This window comes from Acomys minous (genome assembly GCF_964271855.1).
Source record: "Acomys minous genome assembly, chromosome: 9".
NCBI classification, from domain to species: Eukaryota; Metazoa; Chordata; class Mammalia; order Rodentia; family Muridae; genus Acomys; species Acomys minous.
In genome coordinates, this window is record NC_140490.1 from 50,873,869 (window position 1) to 50,892,910 (window position 19,042).

A 19,042-nucleotide genomic window follows, 5' to 3' on the forward strand; every position below is an offset into this window, starting at 1 on the left:
GTCTCAAACTCACAGAGATCCACCTGCCTTGGTTTCCCAATGCTGGGATTAAAGGCATGCGCCACCACTCCCGGCTGGCCTTTTTTAAGAAAAAGATTTTTTTTTATGTATATAAGTGCTCTGTCTTCATGCAACTTGAAGAGGGGTTCAGATTCCATTATAGATGGTTGCGAGGCGCTGTGTGGTTGCTGGAAATTGAACTCAGGACCTCCAGAAGAGCAGGCAGTGCTCCCAAATGCTGGGCCATCTCTCCAGCCCCATATGGGGCCGATTCCTATTTGAACACCACACAAATCTATGGGCTAGCTTGGCAATTTGCTAAACAGTTTCTTCTTAAATTGATCAAAGATGTCACTACATTCCAAATGAGTGTAAGACAATTTAGAGTTGAATTCAACTCACCAAGTTTTTTTGTTTTGTTTTGCTTTTGTTTGTTTTCAAGACAGGATTTCTCTGTAGCCCTGGCTGTCCTGGACTCACTTTGTAGACCAGGCTGGCCTCAAACTCACAGAGATCCACCCAACTCTGTCTCCCTGAGTGCTAGGATTACAGGTATGTCCACCACGCCCAGATAACTCATCAATTTTTTATTGTCCTATAAAAGGCAAAATTAGGAAAGTTTTTGGCAGGAACTGGAAGAGAAAAGCATGGTGAATTTTTGACAGAGTTAAAATTCAGCATAACACAGGGTATGCACATAATTTTGGCTTAGCGTGCCTGAAGCTCTAGGGTCAGTTCCCAAACATTACAAAAATAAATAAGTAGGTTAATAGACAAATCTGGTCCACAGCTAATTTATTACAGATTTTTTTTAGGTCTTATTTCTATAATTAACTGTTGTTTTTAAAACTCTAGTTGTCTTCTGACCACCATACATGCCTCTGTAGCAAGTGGATGCCCTCATACACACAGAGACACACTCACACAATAAGTAAATACATATAAAAAGAATCCTTAAAAATACCACACCTCTCTTGAGAAAAAAGCGTCTCATTTTTTTTTTTTACTCAATTTGCAGATAAAGAACCTTTCAGCCATATGTGTGTTTGACTGATGCTGCCTGCTGTTTGTCCAGTCTCTTTTTCTGCAGTGCTGGGGCTTGAACCCAGGGCCTTAGACACACATGCACATGAGCAAGTAAGTGCACCACCACTGCTCTACAGCCACAGCCCTCCAGCCTTATTTACAATGGGGAGCCACCCTTATCTCTGGATGGCTTGGATTTCATGGGGGGTGGGGGGATGGGAAGCAAACAACAGACCAGGAGAAGCCCACAAACTGTTCTTTCCCGAGGCTAGCCCTGGGTAGCACCAGAGTACTTCCCGATAGTATATCAAGGGAGCAAGAGAACTGAGGAGCAACCTCAGCAAAGCCCCAACACAGAGAACAAAAGCAAATAAAGAGGTCTGCTATTCCCTGGGAAACTAACCAGACAAGTCCCCAAGTGTGTACACACATGTGTCCAATTATTTATAGAGCAGGACTCAAACAGTCTATTAAAAAAAAAAAACAACCTTTATATTCGATGGAGTAAAATCCTCTAAAAATGGCCATGACGACGGGAATCTAAAAACTCTCCTGTCCTCTTCTCCATCTGAGGTATCTTTTGTCTCCTCTTGTTTTTGCCAGAAAGAAAGAGCACTGTGTCCGTTGTTCATCACTCCGCTGCACGTGCTCGTGCTCAGGATCGTGTTCGCACTCACATGTTGTGCTGGCAGCCTTCGTGCATTCCTCCCCGCTCCCATCCTTAAAGGAGCCAGGAGCAGCAGGGTGGAACAGCAACTGTCTTCACGCTGGCAGCAGGTGATGGATGCGATGTGGGTGGCGCCATTGCGGGGTGATGCTGCTATGCTTGTGGATCTGTTCGGAGGATGTCCGATCAGGGTGATGGGGGGTGGGGTGGGGGGGACTTGAATACAGTGTGCAGCCCAAAGCTACTGTCTAATCTGTAATTGTGAACACCAAAGAGAGAGGAAAATAGGTAATGTCTATAGGACTCCAAGAAAATACACTGGTCTGGACTGTCAAGATTTCCCACATTGGATGCTTTTTAGTGGTGCAGGTCAAGGCATTCCTAGTTACTATATAACCTCTCAGGCATGGTGGCTCACACCTGCAATCCCAGCATTTTGGAGGTAAGAGGATCAGGAGTTCAAGGCTGGCCTCAACTACATAGCTGGGCTACATGAGGCCCTGTCTCAAGATAAATAACAGCAACAGCAAAAACAACAACAACTGTACAAATATCCAACCTCTATATAGTTACTTAGAGATTTTGCTATTTGACACACTTCTAATTTGTAATTATAAATAGCTCTGACATTCAAAGCACAAGATGCTGTGAGGAGCAGCTATCTTTTTTTTTTTTTTTTTTTGAGACAGGGTTTCTCTGTGTAGCCTTGACTATCCTGGACTCACTTTGTAAACCTCGAACTCACAGTGATCTGCCTGCCTCTGCCTCCTAAGTGCTGGTATTAAAGGCGTGCATCACTACCATCCGGCAGGAGCATCATTCTTTTTTGTTGTTGTTGTTATTAGTTAGGTTTATTTATTTAATATATATACAGTGTTCTGCCTGCATGCATGCCTTCTCGCCAGAAGAGGGCACCAGATCTCAGTATAGATAGTTGGGAACAGCCTTGTGGTTGCTGGGAATTGAACTCAGGACCTTTGGAAGAGCAGCCAGTGCCCTTAACTTCTGAACCATCTCTCCAGGCCAAGGAGCGGGGTCGTTAAACAGCATCACTGTGATGCAGCAAGGCTTACATCCTCATCTACTTTTGCAGCAAGTGGTGTGACCCTGTCAAACTCCAGTTCTGTAGCAGAAGACCATCTAAACCTTTGATGCTTCTCTTTCAGATTTATTTATTTTAAAAGATTTATTTTATTTTTAATTATGTGCATAAGCATATGTGCACCTGTTCATGTGCCTGTCAAGTCCAGAAGCAGGCATCAGATCCCCTGGAGCTGAAGTTATTGGCAGTGTGAGCAGTCTGGGGTGTGTGGTGGGAACTGAACTTGGCTGCTGCGCAAGAGTGATACATGTTTTTAACCGCTGAGCCATCTCTCCAGCCCATTTAGGTGGTTTTGTTCTTTGAGATATGGTCTAATATAGCCCAGGGAGAGCTTGAACCTGCTATGAACCCCAGGCTGACCTTGAACTCTTGTTTCTCTTGATTCTACTTCCTAAGTATGAGTCATCATACTTGGCATCTTTCTGTGGTTTAAAAATGTCATTGCACATCCGTGTTCAGGGAGCCACTCTAATTTAGGGTCAGTGTGATGTACAGGAGACAGAAAACAGGAGTCTAAACGAAGCTATTCTTCTACGTTTATACGCATTCCACTGTAATGGGGGTCATGTATTACACATGTACGTGCAGTCAGTTGTCACGGGGAGATCATTTATATCAGTTTGACTTCAATTGCACAGTTATTGAACATCTATTTTATGTTTATCTTCAACACAGTGAGTTCAGCAAGAAAACAAAACATGAATGGCTAGTGTCCACCCATCTGGAAGTACTCCCACTTCCTGTTCCAGAGAGTAGCTGGCGTCTGTCACTCAACGCCCTTGGAAAGTCACTGGGAAGCATATCTTCGGGGAACTTCTATCTACCCCAGGAGAAAACATATGCATACATGAGAAAGTTAATGGTCAATGCTGTCTTAGTTTGGATTTTATCACGGTGAAGAGACACCATGACCAAGTCAACCCTTATAAAGGAAAACGCTTCACTGGGCCTGGCTTACAGTTTCAGAGCTTTAGTCCATTAGCATCATGGCGTGAAGCATGACAGTGTGCAGGCAGATATGGTGCTGGAGAAGGAGCGAAGAGTTCTACTTCCTACTCGGGAGGCAGAGGCAGGTGGACCTCTGTGAGTTCAAGGCCAGCCTGGTCTACAAAGTGAGTCCAGGGCAGCCAAGGCTACACAGAGAAACCCTGTCTCAAAAAACAAAAAATACAAAACAAAACAAACACACACAGAAAGAGTTCTACTTCTTCATCTGCAGGCAGCAGGGAGGAAACTGGATCCCACACTGGGTAGAGTTTGAGCATAGGAGACCTCAAAGCCCAACCCCAGAATGACACACTTCCTCCAACAGGGCCACACCTACTCCAACAAGGCCACACCTCCTAATCGTGCCTCTCCCCACGGGCCAAGCATTCACAGTCTATGGGGCCAGTTCCTATTCAAACCACAAGAGCTATAAGGTGGAATACATAGATTCTGGAATGTCAAAGAGGAGCCTGGAGCTCCCTGAGCAGGTAAGAGACGTCCACAGAAGAAGGGATCTCAGGGCCTTGCTCGTGGAGGAAGTGCATTTCTGACGTAATTTAATGCAAAAAGAGAAAATCGAGCATTTGACACTCAATATGGAAAGCCTGGTCAAGGTATGAAGAAAGAAGGCGAGTATACCCATCTGGGGATGCCCATCCCCCTTCCTGTTGCTGCCTATATCGGACCTCGTCCTTCAACTCCGGCTAGTAAGCTGTAAATTCACAGACTAGGCACTCACACTTCACACCATCTGTTGAGGGAATGCTTTATACTCTCTGTCATCTCTGGGAGAGGGGAAGGGAACTGTGGTCCATACTGAAGAGAAAGGAGAGACTTGAAAAGACACGTGTCACTTTTCTTCCCATCCCTTCCCTTTCTTCCTCCTCCTGAGTGACTTGGCTGGAAAGTATGAGAAGGGGCGGGGATGGGGTGGGAGTGGGGGAGGGGGTGGGAGTGGGGGAGGGGTGGGAGTGGGGGAGGGGGTGGGAGTGGAGTGGGGGAGGGGTTACGTAAATGTCTTTCTTGCAGGGCCAGAGAGTGAGCTTCAGTGTATCAAAGCCATAAAGGTGAGACAGTACCTGCATGTCAAGCAAGGCCCGACATGAGAAACCAGTCCCCATAAGGTGGGAGGCATATGCACATACAGGTGTTAAATGTGTGTGCCAGAGCCCAAGTCAGATGATGGAAACACTCTAACATGGACGTATGGGCCCATTTTCCTGTAAGGGAATGCCTGAGGCTGGGGGGCATTCTAAAGAACAAACATTTTCTTAGCTCCCATGGAAGTGCAAGAGCATGGACTTAGCTTTTCTGTTCAATTCTGGGGTAGCTTTCTGGCTATGCCCCAATTTGGAGGACCGTATAGTAGGAGTACATACAGAAAGCCAATTTTTCTCTTTAGAATAGAACCCATGCTCAAAGGAACAAACCAGGATTCCATGATAACTTCATTAAGCCCTCCCAAGGGCGTGAGCCCAGTGACCTATTGACCTTTCGCAAGACCCTCCCTCACCCCCACTCCACCTCTCAGATACTCTACCTCTCCCTAAAACCATCACGTTGAGACCAGGCTTCCAAGACATGGTTCTTTGTCACACCCAAACGAAAGCAAGGAGCAGGCCTCAGAGTCTGAGGAGAGGCTCTCTTAGCTGTGTGACTCTTGCTATTGAACAACAGCACACATTTTAATTCCTACCTCAGTTTCAATCTTTCAAAAGTTGACAGTATCTATACATTTTTTTACAAGCACAAATTTACGAACCTTTAGAACTGCTTTTTGGAGAGAGGATAAAACTATTTAGAGCATACCAGATGTCGGCCTTCATGATAGTTTCTTTGCTAGAGGAAAGAAAACACACAGCTTTCCAGACAGCCTCTAGAATTTCAGGAAATTGAATGGACCAGAATTCTCTATTCCAACCAGTGGAATATTCTAGCTTTACACAAATCCATTGTGCAAACACCTAGGGATTGCTTGCTTTGTGTTCCAAGTAGGGAAAGCACTGCACATTAGACCTACACTCAAAGGGTTTGGTGGCCATGAAAAAAGCTTTCATAACACATCCCATTTTTTTTTTTGAGAGCCAATATTAAATACTTTTCTGTTGCGTTTGCCTTTCAGCTCCAATTTAAACTTACTTAAGGGTTAAGAATCCATGGTGGCAGAGCAGAGGCGTGGCCACAAGTAGAAGGCATGGCAGCCGGAACAGGAAGTTGAGAACCCACTTTGTCAACCACAAGTATGAAGCAGAGAGAGTGAGCTAGAGGTAAAGTGAGGCCTAAGAGCTCAAAGCTCTCTCCTAGAAATATGCTTCCTCCCAAACCTCCTCAACCAGAGCCTATGGGGGCCGTTTCTTATTCAAATCACCACACAGCAAGTTCAGGGTCTCACATGTGCAAAGCAAGTGCTATGCCTCCAGCCTTGTAATCTTTTTAAAGACATTTATGAAAAAAAACATTTGTTTTTTTATGTTATGAGTATGGGTGTTTTGCCTGCGTGCATATCTTACATGCCTAGTGTCCATAGACGCCAGAAAAGGGCATCAGAATCCCTAAAACACGTTATAGCCAGTTGTGAGCCACCATGTAGGTGCTGGGAATTGAACTGGGGTCCTCTGGAAGAACAGCCAGTGCACTAAACCCCTGAGGCTTCTTGCCAGTCTCTCCTTTTAAAAATTTTATTATTTATTTTCATGATGATGATGATGATGATGATGTTTGTTTTGTCTTTTGAGATAGAGTTTCTCTTTGTAGCCTTTTCTGTCCTGGAACTCATTATGTAGACCAAGCTAGCCTTGAACTGAGAGATCCACCTGCCTCTGCCTCCCAAGTGCTGGGATTAATGGTGTGTGCCACCGTTACCCAGCTTCTCTTCTTCCTCCTCCTCCTCCTCCTCCTCCTCCTCCTCCTTCTTCTTCTTCTTCTTCTTCTTCCTCTTCTTTTTGTTTGTTTGTTTTTGTGTTTTGAGACAGGGTCTCTCTATGTAGCCTTGGCTGTCCTGGACTCACTTTGTAGACCAGGCTGGCCTCGAACTCAAGCAATCTACCTGCTTCTGCCTCCTAAGTACTGAGATTAAAGGCGTGCGCCACCATGCCCAGCTAAGCTTTTTATGAGTCATGGTTTTATGTATGTCAGGCTGACTTCAAATTTGCTATGTAGCTGGGGATGGTGCTGACTTCTGACACTCCTTACAGTCTTACAACCACCTAACAATGCCTGCAGGCATTTACCACTATGCCCGATTTGTGCAGTGTTAGGAATGAAGCTCAGGGCTGCATGCATCCTAGACAAACACTACCAATGGAGCTGCATTCTCCATGTCATAATATTTATTGATTGATTGACATATAATTCTCATATTAACTTATTCATTTGATGTGGGCAATTCGGTTATTTTTAGTATGTTCAAGAGGTTATACAACCACCAACACGAAGCATTTACAGTCTTCCAACACTGCAAAAATAATAAATAAATAAATAAATAAATAAATAAATAAATAAATAAAATCCTATGTCCACTTGTTTCCATTTCTTCCTCTCCCAGCTCCTGGCAACCACAAATCTTTCTGTCTCTAGAGGTTGCCTACCTTGGAGATTTCAAACATATGAGAATCAGGTGATCTTTCGTGGTGAGTACCCTTTTAAAATAGTATCGTATTTTCAAAGTTCATTCAGGTTGTGAAGTTCATCAGAACTCCATTCATTTCCTTTGCTCTATGATAGGCCATTGTGTGGCTATAGGACATTTGATGTATTCCTTCCTTCCTGGAGAGGCAGTATGGTCGTCTCCTGTTGCGTTGTTGTGAAAATGCTGCTATGAATGTGTGCAGGATGATATGCGGGCACATGTTTTCTCTTGAGCAGATACCTAGGAGTAGACTGAGTCATATGTGTGTCCGTGCTGAATCAGCCTTTGAGAAGCTGGTTTACTGTTTCCACGCCAGCTGCACATGTAAAGGGGGCTGATTTCTTCACATGCGCTCATTGTCATGGGACCTTATGTAATCTTGCTTCATAATCACATCATGAGAAGAATCATTCTTGGGATGAAAAAAAAAAAAAAAGAAAGAAAGAAAGACATGGTGTGAGTTCAAAAGACCTGGAATCCAGCTTTATGAAACAAGCTTGTTCATGTCACCTGGAAGTGCAAAGGAGCATTATAAGAAGAACTCACTCTATAAGGAAGGGGTTTTGGTGTTAGTCAGTTGCCCCTATGACTCAGACTTCCCTGGGGGAGGCAGGCAGGGAGCATCTCAGACCCCTGGTTCTGGCTCTTTGCAACCGGCTGACATGCCTGGCATATCTGGTGCTTTGTTTTAGCCAAGGTAGGTAGAGACAAGCAACGACAGCTTTGGGCTCCTTGGTGACCCAGGCAAACAGGAGACAGATCTAGGACATCTGTAATTGGTTGGCATTTGCAGCTCTGGGGAATTCAGAGCCTTTAGGCCGCCCACTGGTGACCCATTGGCCAGCCTGCCTCACACAGGTGTTTGGTTTGTCCTGAATACTATCATACGCACTCTGATTTACAATTTCATGCCCGTCAGTCTGTTATTATTCTATACCTGGCGTAGTTTGCTCTCATGCAGTGGCTGTCTGGAGTATTTGCATTTGCAGTTCCTGTTTGAGATGATGCCTTAGTCACATTGCTAGAGCTCCGGCAGCTATTACTTAGGCGAGCACTGCCTCCAGCAAAGCAAACAGTCACGTGTCTGCACTGCAGCAACCAGAATTGGCATACTTGTTCAACATACTTAGAAAACAATATGTGCATGTGACTTGTACCTACTGAGTCAGTACAGACCTGAGACAAGCCATAGAGGCACAGACAAACCTGTACAAGGCACACAAACATGGCAGAGTCAGGGGGAGGAGTAAGGGCAGAGCCCGGCTGTCCTAGTTGGCTCTCTGTTGCTGTGAATAAACAGACCGACTGAAAGCCAGTTGCAGGAAGAAAGGGTTATCTTTCTTATACTTCTGTGTTTCAGTCCATTGCGGAAGTCAAAGCAGGAACCTGAAGGCAGGAACTGAAGCAGAGAGCACCGAAGAACACTGCTTACTGGCTCGCTCCTCAGCTGAGGTTCTGGCCTTTCTTATACAGGTCCAGGCTTGCTAGCCTAAGGAACATACCGAAGGCCCACAGTGGGCTGGTCCATCCTGTGTCAACGAGAAATCAGAAAATGCCCCCACAGACATGCCCACAGGCCAACGTGATGGCAATTCCTCAGTTGGGATTCCCTCTTGTCAGGTGTGACAAGTTGACCTCCAAGATTAGCCACCACACAAAGCTTATTTTATTTTATTTTATATTTTGGTTTTTTGAGACAGGGTTTCTCTGTGTAGCCTTGGCTGTTCTAGACTCATTTTATAGACCAGGCTGGTTTTGAACTCACAGTGATCCGCTTGCCTCTGCCTCCTGAGTGCTGGGATTAAAGGCGTGTGCCACCACGCCCGGCTACTGGGTTCCTTTTTATACCTGGATTTAAAAAGCTGGTTACTGTATGGAAATGTGAACGTATTTGCTGGATGTATCTCTCCAATAGTGAGTTGCAAGACTCATGAAATTTCAACTCTGTTCACTAATATGTGTCTCGTTCTATTTCTCAGATATTTCTTAAGCAATTGTACTCTTCTAGATGAAATTAGTAATGAGCCACAGGGCTTGTAAAAATTTTGGATGTAAGAGGCACGTACCCCTTTGAAAGCCTGGTGCTCTGAGCTGTACCCACCTGAAGGCTTCTGGGAGTGTTGGTTGCTAATGGCTCCTCAGCTACACATGTGGAATGTCTTGCCACCGTGGGAGTGATATGGCTTGCAACTAATGAGTAATTAGTACAGGCTATAAGGGCTTGGGCTCTTACTCAGAGAGAAGGGACAATTATGTGATGCGTATGTGCTCATGAACTCCTTAGGGGAGGCTAAAGGCAGACTTCCCTAGTGTGCATCTGCGCCTGTCTACATTCCTTCCCACACCTCACTCTCCTGCGTCCTTTCCCTCTAGATGAATTTGGGAGACTTCTCTCAGCCACTTCTACCAGATGCCCTGCGGCAGTCTGGTGCCCTAGAAACATGGTCTGGAACACCTGGAAGCCCATGACGATATCCTGATGAGGTTGGGTTTGTAAGTGGGTAGATGTGGGGTGAGACATATAGTGGTTTAAAGGGACTAGCTGAGCTTCAGCAGCCACAGAGCCCTTCTAATGGTGTCCTGAAGGATAATGAATGGCCTTTAGGCTTCTGCTAGTAGGACATCCCCGCTCACATCTCAATCTGAAAATTACTTTCCCACTAGCCCAGATACTTACATAACCTGTCTCTTTACTGAAGTGTGTGTGTGTGGGGGGGTGACAGAAAGAGAGAGAGAGAGAGAGAGAGAGAGAGAGAGAGAGAGAAAGAGAGAGAGAGAGAGAGGATATTATGAAGACAAGCAAGAAACTCCTTTCGCCTTATCAAGTTTCATAATTTATGTGGCACACTGTGCTTTGTGTCTTAAAGAAAAGTACATTGAAATCAAGCCCTTATAATTACAATCATTTTTGTTTTCTTCTTTGGTTTATTATTATTATTATTATTATTATTATTATTATTATTATTATTATTATTATTATTTTGGTTTTTTTGAGACAGGGTTTCTCTGTGTAGCCATGGCTGTCCTGGACTCGCTTTGTAGACCAGGCTGGCCTCGAACTCACAGTGATCCGCCTGCCTCTGCCTCCCGAGTGCTGGGATTAAAAGCATGCGCCACCACGCCCGGCTCTTCTTTGGTTTTTAAAGACAGGATTTCTTTGTGTAACCCTGGCTGTCCTGGAACTCACTTTGTAAACTAGTCTGGCTGGGCCTCCCAAGTGCTGGGATTAAAGGTATGTGCCACCCCTGCTTGGCTAAAGGCATTACAATTCTGATGGGGAAAATATGGCTATAATTTCACTTTACCTTTCACAAAACAGTACACTTAATCTTCTCACAACCTTGTGCACACAACATGATGTGTATTTGTTTGTTTGAAAGCTTTCTATGCCTTCCTTAATAGATTACTGTAATGGAAACTTAATGCTGCTATAGTTCCAAAGGCTGGATCTCCAAACACTTTGAAAGGCTGGACTTCCAAATAGTCCAAAACCTGGGCTTCCAAAAATCAAGATGTCCCAGGGCTGTACTTACTCCACTTCCATAGGGAGAATCTGTTCTTTGCCTCCTCTGGGTTGGGTGGCTGCAGCATTTATTGGCTATGGCTTTTTCCATTGTGTGTGAGGTGGCGTGAATGAGGCTGGCCCCCATGGCTCACATATTTGAATGCTTGTTCTAAAACTGGTGGAACTGTTTAGGGAAGGATAAGGGGGTGTGGCCTTGCTGGAGTAGGCGTGTCATTGCGAGGGGGGGGCAGCAGGGGCTGGGGGTGGGGTGGGGTGGGTGAGGTTTCAAATGCTGATGTCATTCCAGTTAGCTCTCTCTGCTTCCTGATTGTGGATTGGACGTGAGCTCTCAGCTACCGCTCCAGCGCCATGCCTTCCTGCCTGTCTGCTGCCATGTTCCTCGCCATGATGGTCATGGACACTAACTCTCCAGAACTGTGAGCCCCAAATTAAATGCTTTCTTTTATAAGTTGCCTGGATCATGAGGTTTTGCCACAGCAATGAAACAATGTATATCTTCTATCTTCTGTCTCAGATTTTTCTCTGCCTCAGGCACAATACCACCTGCCGTGGAATTTAGAGGCCATAGGACAACCCAGGATTGTCCCCTTTCAAGATCTGTAGCACAAGCACACCCACCAGGCCCTGTCTCACAGGTTCTAGGCATTAGCTATGGACACCTTTTGGGGGACACATCAAAGTGTGTGTGAATGCCTGTGCACATGCATGCGTGTATGTGTGTGTGTGTGTGTGTGTGTGTGTGTGTGTGTGTGTGTGTGGTGTGGTGTATGTGTGATGACACAAAGGGGAAAGGGACTTATATATTTGAAGAATATAATCGGGGAGCAGGGGTGGGGGTGAGAGGTGGCTCAGTGGCTAAGGCACAGGAGGTGTAAGCATGAAGCCAAGTGTTTACCACTAGAGCCCACATAAGTGCTGGGCAGGCATTTATGGTGGTCACATGTAACCTCACCACTCAGGAGTTGGAGATATGGGATCCCCTGGGCACGCTCTTTACTAGACTAGTCGTAATAGTTGAGTTCCATGTTCAGTGGGCAGCCCTGCCTTGAAAGAGTGGTCATGCTCACCTTCAGACTTTCCCATGCAAGCACATGTAGATGCTCACATGTGTATACACACATTGGCACACAATCACATGAACACACACACACACACTCAAGAAAAGAGAGTGCCAGGAACGCTGGCACTCTAGTAAGTCCAGCACTTGAGAGGTGGAGGCAGGAGGATTCCCAAGTTTCAATCCAGGCTGTGCTACGCAGGAGTGTGGTCCAAACAGAACCATATAACACAACGCCCTCAAATAAACAAAACAAAAAACCCAGCCAGGGCTGATGGCACATGCCTTAATCCCAGCACTCGGGAGGCAGAGGCAGGCAGATCTCTGAGTTTGAGGCCAGCCTGGTCTACATAGCAAGTTCCTGGACAGCGAGAAATACACAGAGAAACGCTGTCTCAAAAAATGAAACAAACAAAAAAACCTACAAAACCCCCAAATTTGATCAGGGCCGTACTTGCACACATGTACTCACACTGAGCACCTATAATCGCACTAACTTTAGAAGCAGTTCAGAATGTCCTTGACATAACTTTGCCAAGCACTAAGGATCCCATAAATGCAGAAGACGGTACACTGCATGGCAGCATGCCTCTGGTTGTAGAGTCAACTAGCCAGCCATCTGACACTCGATGCCAGTGTGACTTTGTTCCAGACTACACCTGAGTGGCACAGGACTCAGTGAGACCTGGGTTTCTCACAGACGTCAAGGCCCTGTGTGGAGCAAATTTACCCATCACAGGTATTACCTAGGCCTAGCTACCTTGTGAACTATGGTGAGTGGTGGATTTGAGGGACTATCGCTAACCAGTAACTTCATAGCAAGTCCCGCAGACCTTTAAATAGTTGATGTCTGTTTCTAAGTTAGATACCTGTAGCTGAAGCAGGAAAATGACTGAAGTATTTAAAGAGCTTTATTGTTTTAAAGATACAGATGTTTTAACGTCTTTGAAATACTAAGGTTTAGAAAGCCCCATTCGTTGCTATACATACTTGTCTTTATGGATCTTTAAAGGAAAAACAAGAAAAAAATGTTAAAACCTCATCAAGCATATATAGCCATAATGAAAGAAATGATTTCTGAAACAGTTTTGCTAAATCACTTCAAATTGTGGTACTTTAAGCACAGGTTCACTTTTTGCCTTCTCTGAAGGCATCTTGACTAAAAAATTTTGCATGGGTATCCCCATGCTGCAAATGAAGGAGCTTGAAGTGTTGATTCATGTTACTCAAAATAATGGGTTAGGTTGGAGAATACCCTTTCCTGTGATAATCGCCCGACAAGCATGGCATTTTGGGTTGTTTTGAGGCCGGCTAATAAGTAGCCCCAGCTGGCCTTGAACTCCCTACCCTCTTGTCTCAGCCTCCTAAGGACTGAGATGATAGACAGACCCCACCACCTGGCTTCCCTGACACTTCTGCCTGTATTTAGAGCACTTTTCATACTGTGAAAAGCTGTGTAAGAATTCTTTCCCACAGACCACACACTTCTTGATGGCAAGGTGACATGTAATCCCTGCACTCAAGAGGCTACAGTAGAAAGTCATAGTGGGATAAAGGTAATTTGGGCTGAAGAGGGAGATCCTGTCTGAAAAACACAAAGGAAAATGAAACCGAAATAATGCATTATTGCCAGAGGGTCTGGGATTGTAGCTCAGTGATAGAGCAGGTACCAAGCCTTGGGTTCAATTTCCAACAGACTCCATTCTGTGTGCTGCCTAGTGTCATGTGTTTCATCCAGTTGGCTCTGAATAGTTGATGAAAAGCATGCAGGCCACTTTTTGGGCCAACCCACAGTGGGTAGGCAAGTTATAGCCCCATGATATCTGGCACTTTGGAGAGCTATTTATCATTGCCCTAAAGGACCATCATTTTCTCCTCTATTTTCCTACACTGTCTATTTTTGGCTCCTATGGCCCCTTTCCTGTGTCATCCTTCCTAACTACGCCTTTGGCTGCCTGCACAAGACAGTATCCACTTAACTATTGCACCTCCAAGGACATCAGGTGCCTTCCCTGGGGCTCAGAGACTTTCTGGGTCAGCCTTCCTTGTCTACCATTTCACCATGAACTTGACCTTTGATCCAGAAGCACGAAGGGAGACCAATGAGCTCTTGCTGGCTGCTCTCTGCTGCTGCTCCATTTGAATGCATTCTGCATATCAGCATCCATAAACAAGAGGGATATAAGCATCAGTATGGAAAAGAGGGTGCAACTTTTGCCAATCAAGAGAGTTTTAGCCACAGGAGTTTGGAAAGAAAAAAAATTAACAGTGAACTCAGAAGTTTGAGACTATGTTAACTTCTCAAATCATTATTAATGAAGATTATTTCACCAAAAAGTATAATTTTTTTCTGTCCAAAATCTTCAAGAATAGATGAATGAAACATGCAGTTTCCTCTAAAATAACTGGCTTTCCATGTGGATTTTGTTTCCTGAACATTGGTTTGTAACCACTAAAAAGAAAAAGAAAAAGAAAAAGAAAAAACCCGATATGAAATAGCACATTTGCATTGTCCCATGAGTCAGTACCCCCTTTTTGCCCTGAACACTGGACCTCAGGAACACTGTCCTTTGGTGTGTGGCAATAATCGGCAATGGGACCTTTGTGTTCTGTCCGAGACAGCACAGTGGTTCCGATGCGGCCCCCCCCCCCTTTTCAGACCTTGCTCTAGCTGTCCCTGGACGGGAAGCAAGTGTTTCTAAAGAGCACCAGCTGGCTTTCAGTCCTTGCATCTCAGTACCTGGTGCACCGGCTGACATCACTAGCGCCCGTAATCCCCCTTTCTTCCCCTCCTTATTTCCACACCCAAACGCACCACTCTATATGTATACCAGTTGCTTGATAAGCACAAACTGAAAACTGACCCCAGCCTGGACCTCTTTTTGCTGTAGTCCACTACCCTGGGATAGCCATTGGTAGTCATTTTTTTATTTGTCAAGGGCTAGCTGCGGAAATATCCAAAGCCTATTTAGGTGTGGCACAAGGCCATCCAGGGTAGAGGTGCAGTATGTATTGGGCATACAGGTGTAGCATATATTGTGGGTAACAACGGAACTTCCTGACATCTGGGATTCCACCCCTAGTGACCTGGTCTTGTATAGGGACCTAGAGTAGTTAGCACCAACCACATCCTGTAGTGTCTAGCTTGTTGTATAGTTTTGTTTTGTTTTTTTTTTAAAAAAGGGTTTTCTTGACAAACAACCACATTCATTTGTTTATATATTGTGACTAATTTCATCCCCACGAGATTTGCCAATATCTGGCTTAGAGTCTTTATGTGATAACGTTGGAGCAAGCGCAGCCTCCTGGAGTCATAGGAACTCGTCACATGCCAAATTCTGTTGTAAATGTCTGTGCCTAAGTCTCTCTGCTTGAATGTGAGGTGGCTTAGTGGTTTACTTTTCATAGCCATTATGACAAAAGTGACAAGGTGTCACCTCTGTGGCTAGGCTACAAACACCATGGGTTTTGTCCTGGTGCTATTGTCTTCTTGATTTGCACACGTTGGTGAAACCAGCTGCCATTTCAAAGAGGCGCACTCCTGGCCAATAGCTAGCAACAACCAGGGTCTTTACAGGGGAACTGAGGGCTGCTGGTGAGAACATCTGTGATTGTGGGAGCAGATCCTTCATCAGTCAAGTCTTAAGATGACTCCCAGCCACAGCCAACACACTTAGAACACCCATGTTAGGGTCATTCAAGCAGAGGACACAGGGAAGGTGTGGTGGTTTGAATGTGAATGGCTCCCATAGGCTCCCATGTTTGAACACTTAAATGGCCCTCAGTTAGTGGAAATGTTTGAGAAGGATTAGGAGGTGTGGCCTTGCTGGAGGAAGTGTACTTCCGGGGTTGGGCTTTGAGGTTTTAAAACCAGGTCCAGTCTCTCAGCCTTCTCTCTCTCTCTCTCTCTCTCTCTCTCTCTCTCTCTCTCCTCTCCTCTCTCTCTCTCTGAAACTGTCTGATGACGTTGTGAGCTGTCAGCTACTTCTCCATCACAATGTCTAACTGTCTGCTGTCATTTTTCCTGCCATGGTGATCATAGAGAACAGTGACTAAGACAGAAAAAACTTGCACTATAGATACATTTAATAATAGATTTTAGGTCATTACGTTTGGGGTTGTTCGTTATGCAGCAACCAATAACTAATACAAACCCTAAACCCATATTATAGAACTTGGCACACATTTTGTGACAGGTTTCAGTACGTAGAAGTATATTATCATGGACATACATGAAGCTGGCCAGTGTCTAAACCTCTTTCCCACTATGGAAGACCGCCTATGTCAAGGGCCCCTTTCCCACTACTCAGTATGCTCTCCACTACTCCGTTTCAGGCTATAGTCAGAAAGTGAGATGGCAGATGGTCAGAGACTACTGTCTGGAGGATGGACTCTGAGGACTCCAGCCACTGAGGGGCTATCCTGAGCGAAAAGCATCAATTGGCTGGCATCCCTAGAACACTTATTTTAAGCTGTCAGTCTCTGTCTATTGGTCATAGCTGGCACGGGCATGGGATGCATGCTTGCCAACTTTGAAATGTGGATGAGTGGTGTGGAGCTCAGAAGTCAGAGAGCAGAGGGACTTGTCTAAAAGTGGCAATTGTGGGAATTTCTGTGTCCATTCAGGGCCTGGGCCTACTCTTTTTGACCTTTGTCTCTCTGGCTGTCCACATTTCTGGTGAATTTTAAGAACCATCCAATGTTTTCCATGAGGGTCTCTGTCTTCTGAGGACAGCCAGATTTGGCTCTTATTATTTGCTACTGAGAAATTAAGCAGGTGGGGATGAATAGAAATATTATAGTAATATATGATAAAGATGGAAAACTCCAGGCCCAGGAAGAGTGAACAAGTTCATGGCTAATGGATTTTTGCCAGTTGTCTATGTACAATTATATTTTCTAATAATTTATTTTTAATTATACATTTTAATTGTCTATCATTGAAACCTTTTTATGACATCCTTTCATGTCTTTTGGTAATGGTTTGGACAGTGCTATAATTATTGGATAGCCTCTCTTCATTTAGTACATCATAGTCACTTTTCCGTGTCGGTAAAACCACATTTTACAAAGGCCATAAAATCTTTGTTTCAGCCTATGCCTATACAAGCAGCCTCTAGGGAGTGTGTCTCAAATTGGGCCTGAGATCCACTGACTAGTTTGGAAATGGTTGGAAATGGTTGGCTAATTGCTTGGCTCTCTTTTTGGCAATTCCACTGCCAGAAAGGGAGGCTTTTAGGAACAACACATTGCACAAATATGCAGTATGTGCTTCTGTAACCATTACCCCATTAAGTGGCATCTGGATAATTTCTTCAACTAGTCTCCTCATGTTGGGCATTTAGTTTGCGACCATACATTCACCTACCATCAATATTTCCACACTTCAGTTTTGGTGCTTGGCTTTTACTTTTTATTATCTGCTTATTTATTTGAAGTGTATGTGCATATGTGTGTGTGTGTGCTCCCCAACAAATAGAGAGGCCAGAGTCAGCTTCAGGTGTTTTTCCTCAGGGACTGTCTACCTTCTTTTGGAAAGAGGACCTCTTACTGTCCTAGAACTTACCTTGTAGGCTAAATCTGTTGTTCTTCAAGCCCCAGGGACCCTTTTGTCTCTGCCTCCCCACTGGGATTACAAGTGTGGGTCACTGTGCCTCACTTTTCATATAGGTGTTGGGGCTGGAACCCAGGTTTTCATGCTGGTACAGCAGGCACTTTACCAACTGAACCAAGCCATCTCCTTAGCCTGGGTTTTATATTTTGAACGGAGAAGCCAAGTGCTACGGTTACCTTTGTGCCCACAAACATCCACCGAGCTGCTATCACCAGTGCCCTCTCCCTCCGCTGATGTGAGAAAGTGCCATTTTACAGAGTCCCCTCACACCTGACTGCGCTGACTGGAAGGACAACCAGTTTCTCCAAGAAAAAGATTCCAACAAGCTTTCAGAGAACTTGATTCACCTAACAATGCCTAGGCTATGTAAGACCTTTTAAGTGTTCTGACAGAAAAATAGTGTTATTTCATGAGTAAAATCTTGATGACTCTCTTAAGGAAGTTTGATGAGGCGTGGAGCCCTGTGCTCTGTCTTGGCTACCAACATGTAGAACATGGTTTACATTGAACTCCTTGCTATTTTAATATAAATGAGTTTTAGTGTGCTTTAAATTCAGTGGCATCATGTAAAAAGTGCTGTGGCTTGAAGAATTCTACCGTAGGTTAGGGTTATGGGACATTTTTTATTATTATTAGAGGGATAGATTGCTTAGTGTGGGTAATTGAAGGTGGAAATGAGGCAGAATTGACTGCCACTTCTGGCCAGGTGCTATGCCTGTGGGAGTCTTCAATTAAATCACCCATCATGCTCTTTAGAAACAAAAGAATTAAGCCGGGTGTGGTGGCGCATGCCTTTAATCCCAGCACTTGGAGAGGCAGAGGCAGGTGGATCTCTGTGAGTTCGAGGTCGGCCTGGACTACAAGAGTTCAGGGCAGCCAGGGCTACAAGAGAAACTCTGTGGGGGGGGGGGGGCAAAAACCAAACAAAAGAACTAGTTCTCTATTCAGCCAAACACTCTATGCTTATACGGCCCAATAATCGCCACTATATCATCCTGGGAAGCCAACACAGTATGGGAATCTGTACCATGTAGCTTACATAGGGAAGCCTGCTTTTTGTGGGCTAAGCAAAGGGTACGTTAAACAAAGGGAAGCGGTGAAAACAGAATAGTAATGCTCTGCAGCGGGGTCAGAGAGCAACACTTGGCAAATTGTGCCAAATGAGTTGACTCTACTGAGAATTGCAAAGTAGGAAGTCCCTCCCCCCCTCCTTAAAAAAAAAACAAACTCTGCTGACCTCAGTAAATATTTCTGTGTTTAAAAAAAATGGGCATAATTCTCTGCTCCATAACAAAGAGGCCTATGATGAGAATTAATGAGCTTATAAAATGTTTTGACGTCTCCAGAAGCCCTTCCTAAATGCATACGCAGTTAGCGTTCCTGCCCTTTGACGATCTGCCAGTCTTGATTGGTATTCCTAGCGTGGGTTTTTTTT

The 19,042-nt window shown here is 44.8% G+C and overlaps 1 long non-coding RNA gene across 1 annotated transcript; it reads left to right on the top strand.

Annotated features, from left to right (window-relative positions):
- The first annotated feature begins 3,989 nt into the window (after positions 1-3,989).
- On the top strand, positions 3,990-7,498 carry LOC311605091. The gene is made up of 4 exons (XR_014781787.1): positions 3,990-4,270; positions 4,812-4,849; positions 5,905-6,049; positions 7,327-7,498. It is a non-coding gene; the product is annotated as an uncharacterized lncRNA (long non-coding RNA).
- The last annotated feature ends 11,544 nt before the right edge of the window (positions 7,499-19,042 follow it).